This window comes from Heterocephalus glaber, unplaced genomic scaffold (assembly GCF_053883595.1).
Source record: "Heterocephalus glaber isolate CG9 unplaced genomic scaffold, H.glaber_assembly_v1.0 deba00001509, whole genome shotgun sequence".
NCBI classification, from domain to species: Eukaryota; Metazoa; Chordata; class Mammalia; order Rodentia; family Bathyergidae; genus Heterocephalus; species Heterocephalus glaber.
The window spans coordinates 6904043-6912187 of NW_028258325.1; the positions used below are offsets into that span (position 1 = coordinate 6904043).

At 41.4% G+C, this 8145-nt stretch overlaps 1 pseudogene; it reads left to right on the top strand.

Annotated features, from left to right (window-relative positions):
* The first annotated feature begins 1272 nt into the window (after positions 1-1272).
* LOC101697971 (ruvB-like 1 pseudogene) lies at positions 1273-2763 on the top strand (annotated as a pseudogene).
* Positions 2764-8145: the final 5382 nt, after the last annotated feature.

The following is an 8145-nucleotide window of genomic DNA, read 5'->3' on the forward strand; positions in this document are numbered from 1 at the left end:
CCACAGTTCACCCTTCCTGCTCTCGACTCACGCGGAGCTCACAATCAGGGATTTCCTGAGACCAAAGGCACAGCTATGAGGCAGGTGCTCTCCATGGAGACTGCATATTTGCATGCTTGGGGCCATTTCTACTGGAACAGCCAGCTCCCACATGCTCTGCCTGAGTGTATCTGACTGAAGCCGTGCGTCAGTAATTTGCAACCTTTCCAAGTGATCCCAGTGAACCAAAGGTATGATAGATAACGGGTGACTCCCGAATCGTATTTCTTAGAAATGAAAGTTGTCCATTAAACACTTACAAATCTTCTCCTTCCCTGAGTATTTCATTTGTCTAAAAAATTGAGACACTTTCACTGATTATATTTTCTCAGATAGGAAAAATAAGACTACCCAATGGTGTTGCTGTGAGATTGATCAGTTTAAGAATACATATCAGCGACATCTTGTAGGCTCTAGTAGTTCTGTTATGACTTCTTCCCTTTGGATTTAATTTTATCTAGCCAATGAAAATATTCTCAGAAAGGCTATGGTCATTGACCCTAGGACTTAGCATAGGACTTTTGTCATAGAATTCATTTCTTATTTCCCTTACATTATGCCATTGATTGGCTTTAAATAGTAAGTTGCTACATAAAGAAACTCATTGACATCAGTAGTTATGAGAAACTCTGAGTAAGGACAGAGAGCATTTCAGTAGAAAGTGTTGTGTCTCTTCTTGGCCTTAACTCGTGCAATGATTGCTATGGAATCCAGCATTTAGTAAAGTTCTCTCTTTGGGTTCATTTCCAACACCACCTCAGATATAGCTCCTTTTTGGGTGTTTCAGCTAATGCCAGCCTCTTCTGTAATCCCCCAGCACTGTCTAAATATCTCAGTTACAGCACCTGGGACCATGCATTCATTCCATATTCTACATCCTCTAATTCCTTTTACAAAGGAACATTTTAAAACTAAATATATATTTCAATAGCCCAGAACATTTATTGGAATAAACATAAAAGGTAGATAACTGACAGATTTTTCTCGAATGAATAAGTGAGAGGTTGGTGAGTGAATAATTAAAAATGTGCCTTATGGGATTTGTCTTCAAAACCAATTGTGTAAACCAAGTTACTTATGTCATGTTATAGAAGTCTGCAGACATACAAGGTGCCCTCAGAAATTACACTGGCCTGTAACGCCCTAGTAACGGCCGCCTGGTAACCCCGGCGCAGTGCGTGGGGTACTTGATCCTGGTATTCCACGCTGGTTTCAGCTCCCAGCACCTGTAAAATGAAGATAGAGGAGGTGAAGAGCACCACCAAGACGCAGCGGATCACCTCCCACAGCCACGTGAAGGGGCTGGGGCTGGACGAAAGCGGCCTGGACAAGCAGGTGGCCTTGGGGCTCATGGGCCAGGAGAACGCGAGAGAGGCATGCGGCGTCATAGTAGAATTAATCAAAAGCAAGAAAATGGCCGGAAGAGCTGTCCTGTTTGGCAGGACCTCCCGGAACTAGCAAGACAGCTCTAGCTCTGGCCATTGCTCAGGAGCTGGGAAGTAAGGTCCCTTTCTGCCCGATGGTGGGGAGAGAGGTCTACTTGACGGAGATAAAGAAGACTGAGGTGCTGATGGAGAACTTCCGCAGGGCCATCGGGCTTCGGATAAAGGAGACCAAGGAGGTCTATGAAGGAGAAGTGGCCGAGCTAACACCGTGTGAGCCTGAGAACCCCATGGGAGGGTATGGCAAAACCATCAGCCACGTGATCATAGGACTCAAGACCGCCAAAGGCACCAAGCAGCTGAAGCTGGACCCCAGCATCTTTGAAAGTTTGCAGAAAGAGTGAGTGGAGGCCGGAGATGTGATTTACATCGAAGCCAACAGTGAGGCTGTGAAGAGGCAAGGCAAGTGTGACACCTATGCCACAGAATTCGACCTTGAGGCTGAAGAGTATGTGCTCTTGCCAAAGGGGGATGTGCACAAGAAGAAGGAAATCATCCAGCATGTGACCTTGCATGACTTGGATGTGGCCAACGCACGGCCCCAGGGCGGCCAGGATATCCTGTCAATGATGCGCCAGCTGATGAAGCTGAAGAAGACAGAAATCACAGGCAAACTTCAAGGTGAGATCAACAAGGTGGTGAACAAGTACATGGATCAGGGCATTGCTGAGCTGGTCCCGGGCATGCTTTTGTTGACAAGGTCCACATGCTGAACATAGAGTGCTTCACCTACCTGCACTGCGCTCTGGAATCTTCTATCGCCCCCATTGTCATCTTTGTGTCCAACTGTGGCAATTGTGTCATCAGGGGCACCGAGGACATCACCTCCCCGCACAGCATCCCTCTTGACCTGCTGGACCATGTGATGATCATCCAGACTGTGCTGTACACGCCACAGGAGATGAAGCAGATCATTAAGATCCAAGCCCAGACAGAGGAGATCAACATCAATGAGGAGGCGCTGAACCACCTGGGTGAGATTGGCCCCAAGACCACACTGAGGTACTCAGTGCAGCTGCTGACCCCCACCAACCTCCTGGCCAAGATCAATGGGAAGGACAGCATCGAGAAGGAGCACATGGAGGAAATTAGCGAGCTCTTCTATAACGCCAAGTCCTCAGCCACGATCCTGGCTGACGAGCAGGACAAGTTCATGAAGTGACACATCCAGCCTGGGGCTGTGGTCTGCAGTGCTGAAGGCTTTTTTTGTTAAGTTATCGTTATTCTCCTGCAATTTCTTTGCAGGAACCCTTCTTTACCTGGTGTGTTTGTTAATAAAATCTTATAGGTTATTTTAAAAAAAAGAAATTACACTGGCCTCTTCTTTACTCAGTTGCTTATTCCTCACTCTTCACGTGACTGACTCTTCACTCTGGATGAAACCTAAGCACTCTTTAGGATTGTTGAGCAGGGCAGATTGGTAGAAGCAGAGTTGAGATCTTAGGAAAGTCATGAAATCCTTTTCAGTGACATTGTGTTTTTGGAGTAGATGAGTATATTTCAGCTTGTAATAGTGTAGAAATTTCATGAATAAAGGAAGTTTTTAATGAACAACGGACTTTTCCAATCAGAGGAAAAATGCTTAATGTACATGATTTTTAAATTTCAAATTTCATTTCTCTTTTTTCCATAAAGCAGGAAAAAAATAGGACTTGGGAATGAAGTAGACTGGGCTACCAGGGTCTATGTTTTTTCTCCCTTTGCCCCATCAATAAGAAGCCTGAGTAGTTGACAGACTTAAAAAATCGTAAGTGGTGTGGAGAATCTGGACAGCATAAAGGCTTGGGTTACTTGCTACTCTGACACACATGCGGTGTACCCAACAATTATAGGAGATCTGCTTGTCCTCTTAGCCTCATGGAAGTGAGAGGCAGCAGGACTGTTAGCACAAAGAAGCATCTTGGCTAAGCCATAACCTGGATGTGACATTCAGAAGACCCAGGACCTCACATGAAATCTCTGAGAGCAAGAATCAAGGCTGAGGGAGCCCAAGGGATGGACCCTTCTGGACACAGAGTTAAGATACTGGGACCCTAGAGAGCTCAGATTACTTTCAAAATGTGGTTGGGACAATGTGTCACAGTAGACACTGGCCCATGGAAGCAGTGGTTGTGGATATTGCAGTAATGGAACAAGAAGGATCAGAGATGTATTGTGCGGACACCAGGATATTGTCCCTCTCATGGCTTTTCTGGAGGGACAACGAACTCCTTCCCACAACTTAGAAGGACAAACGGAGGAGGTGTGGCAAGGGAAATCTTAGGCATGCTTTACATACAGGGACACTGATATTTTTGCTCCAGTGAGAGGTTGCTAGAATATCCTTAGATCATAAATAGTACTCCCTACACTGGCTAATATTTTGGGGAAGAATTTTAGTGAAAAACTCATCAGGCATTTGTAGGTAAAATAAAGAGACACTTTTTTTTTCAAGTTGGGGAATATTCACACACATGGTATCTTCTTAAGCAATTGCTATATGTTACTATAGCTCTATGTGCAATTGGCACTGAGCTACTTTAACTGGTATGTTTAACAGTGTTCAGAAGAAAGCACCTTAAATCCCAGGTGCTCTGGTAGCTTGAGAAAAATAAACACTCATTGGATTAGGTATCTGTGAAATCCCCTGGAGCACTAAGTGTGAATTGGTTAATTTTCTTATAGTCTTTATCAAGTATTCTTATCAGTTGCAAACTTTATTATCAGCAAAGAGATAAACACTGCCTAATATTAAATACTTTCAGTGCACTTTAATAAAGTTCAAAGAATAAATTTAACTAGGGCTGGCCATCTATCCAACAAAGGTAAATCATTTACTGCATCACTGTTTCAACTTAGGGCATACATATTAAATGTTCCCTCATTTCCTCCAACACTGTGAAGGAGAATATAATATAACCACTCACATATGTGGTATATACCGAAAACATTGGTGCAAACTCTAGCTTTGCCTCTTTCATGGCCGTTTTTTGCTCTTAAACAATCATTCTGCCTTATTACATCTGTGATTTATCTGTAACTTCATCTACAACTCTAACTCATGAGATTCTCCTAAGGAAAAATAGAAGGAAAGTGTGTTGCGTGCATAAAACATTCCAACTTGCTTACATTTTTTTGTTTCTCCTTTTCAAAATAGTGGAGTCTCTGAAATAATAAAACCCAGGAGTAAAAACAACCAGAGACATGCCATCGATATACTTTAATTGTCTTCTTTCTCTGCTACTCCCGTATGCTTAAGTCTTTGACTTATTTCAAGTTCATTTTTGGGACCTTATTTGCCATTCCCTCATTCAGTCCTTCATTTATCATACACTTTCATTTAGTACTTTCTATGAAGCAGGTATGCTTCTAGGTATTGTGAAATGAGTTGAAAAGGTTTGTCTTTTGCTTTTGGCTCTCCTAAACATGTTTAAAAGTTCGTTCTGGCATCATACTGGAGACAGCAACATTGGAAACAAGTGTGGACAAAGGAGGCTAGGGATGAGATCTTTACTGCTGTCCAGGTGAAAGCTGATGAGAGCTTGGACATAGTATTTTACTATTCTTTGCTCTGAGAAGGGTGGTAGGGCTGGGGGTTGGCACTACTACCTCCTCCAGGCCATACGAAGAGCAAAGATGCCATAAAAAGAAGCACATTGCTCAGGAGGTGGGCAAAGACTCCCTCATTTCTGTATTTGTTTCCATCCACTGACAGTTTGCAGTACTCTGACTTTGTTGGACAAGTAGAGAGACAATTGGACAATATGACCTTTTCAATAGAGATACTGGAAAGTTGAGAACTTACATAGCTTTGGTCTAGGTTACTCATCTAGCTCAAACTGAAAGATGGCTTTGGTTTCCACGTGCACCGCCCTGTTGTCTTCCTCACGAAGAGCAATAACACGAAGGTAGTAACATGACATCTCATGGTGTGTCATCTGGAAACCTGAGAGTCAAGCTGTCAAAATGGTTTAGCCAGACTAATTCTCTAAAACCCTCAACCTTTCCTTCATTGAAGGACCCTTCCACAGGCCAAGGGTGAGCTGGGTGTATGCAGATATGGCACACATAGGCTGGTCTCTTGTAGCTCTTCTTGTAACTTGTGCACAAAGTGAATGAGTGAATAAAGCAAAAAGAAAATTGGCAGAATATAGTGGTGCTCAGTTTGCATGTAAAAACTGGAAATGTTCCAAAGTTCTGACTTACCATCTTTCTACAAATGATAGTGCACAGCAAAGGAAAGTGTAGTGCATTTTAGTGAGATCTTAACATCAGCTCACTAAGCAAATAGCTGACTTTTCATTAGGCCTTCACATATGTGTTGTCAGGTACTGTGAAAAGTGAAAACAAAACAAATCCAAAACCAAAAGGAGGTTGGAAGCAGGTGCACAGTGTTACTACTTGGGGGAGCACTGTTAAAGTCCACATGCTTTCCAAGTAGCTATTTGCTGTGTGTCTTTATGCAATTCCTTTAGCAATTCTGAATACTTTGAGAAGAACTAAAACCAGGCTTGATATTGAATATGTTTCGGTCATATGATTTTATATATAATATTTATATATATGATACATAATCTCTATCTGTAAAGATGTATCATGCTCCTTTGTCATGCTCACTAACCTCTGAATATTTTGGGGAAAATGTGATATTATTGCTTATATTTCCTATGTGTGTGCTGAAGTAGAAAGCAAATCAGAAATTTATTATAAAATATCCATTTTGAGCATCTTCCTTTACCATATACTTGGTGAAAGATGCTTACACAGGTGCTCAGTGGTCTTATTAACCCTATGTCAGTCAAGATAGAGTGATACCTACAGTATTCTTCAAGTTCAGTAATGCTAATGCACCTGTAGAGCTGCTTGCACTGGGGGGGGGGGACCATAGTCATTTTATTGTGTTATATATTATTCAGTCTCTTATAACAATTTTTGCATAATTGAATAGATTTTAAAGGAAAGACTCAATTACATCATCTTTTACTTTTTTTTCCCTTAAATTCTTTTATTGGTACATTTTAGAAATACAATACATTTACATTTATCATTAGGTGCTTGTACCTGTACGTAATGTATCTTGGTTCTTATTTTTTCCCCCTTCCCCTGCCCTCCCTTCAACTACTCCACCCTTCCCTATTTACAAAGTCTTTGTTTCCATTTTTTCCCTTTCTCATATTTTTTCCTTTCCCTTCTTTCCTTTTCCCTTCCCCTTCCCCTCCCACTTCCGCTACCCCTTTGGGCCTTTTCCTCCTATTTCAAACGAATAATTGATAATTGAGATGCTTTCATTTTAGGAATAATAAAAATAACCCTCACGGCAGTGATTCGTTCTATATCGAAATCTACCCTCAGGTATAATTTTCCCGGGATTTATCTTGTTCCTGCTTTGTTGTGACAGCACTTGCACCTGCTCCCGAGCATGCGCACACCTGCAGGAAGCATGGGTATGGAGGGGCCCTCAGACGCATTTCTTCCTGTTTAAACAAACCTGCTGCCCACGCGACTAATGAAAGGGAATAAAATATTTAATAATTGTCTTGAAATCACTCAAAAGCTGAGAAAATACTCATGAACCCCCAGGATCGGCTGAAGGAAAACAGGAAACCCCTCGAACTAAGAGGCCTCCCCAGGCACCTTGCTTCTCAGCCTTGGCCCCATGGAGCATGGGGACTTCCCGTTCACTGGCCTTGGGGGTAGCAAGGCCCGAGTCCCCAGGCTCACAGGATGCTGGTCGGCAGGAGCAAAAAGCAGGAACCCGGGAACCTACGCCAGACGCCAGGATCACGCCCTGAGCCCTCAGCTGGCGTCGGGAACAAAATGGCAGCCGATATGAACCAAGTGAACAAAGACAAAGCTGGGGACCCAAGCTGGAAATCAACAAAACAAATAAAATCCGGTTAATTTGGGTGACACTGATCAAAATGACAGATGACACAAATAACCAATGTCAGGAATTAAATGAAATACAGATCACTAGACGTTAAGTAGGCACTGGGAGTTAGTAAGAAGATATTAGGAATTTTACAACAATGAATATGAAAATGAAGAGAAAATGAATACATTTCTCAGCCGCATAAATCCGTGACACTGATGCACATGCCAGAATTTCCTTACGTCCATCACAGACATTCAATTATTAACCACAAACCTGGCCATAAAGAAAAGTTTAAGCCTAGAAGGTTTCACCAGTGAGTTTTACCAACCATTGGGAAAGAATATTTCCAGCTGATCCTACAAATAAAAGTCTATACTTTAACTGAGCAAGTGACCATAAAGAACTTAACACAGCTCTGAAATACTAAGATTATACAAAAATATATGTATGCAAAATTAAGGTGTGTTATTAAAACATATATTTATGCATATTTCTGTGATATATTTCATGTTGTTATATGTAAACCTAAAATATATATATACATATACTATAAATATATAATGAAACTAATTTTTATAGTAATGCCTAAAAAGTATAATAATCATGATCATATTTTTCTTATGTTAAGAATTCAAATTATTTCAGCATCAGCAAAGTGATTAATTTAATAAACCAAATTTCAGGGATATATTTAAAAATTCTATAATCTCACTAAAGGTATTAATGTGTTTCATAAAATTGAAATCCTAAAATTTCTATTTGTGGGAAAATATTTCTTGACAAATTAAGACCGGTATTCAATAGTAATAA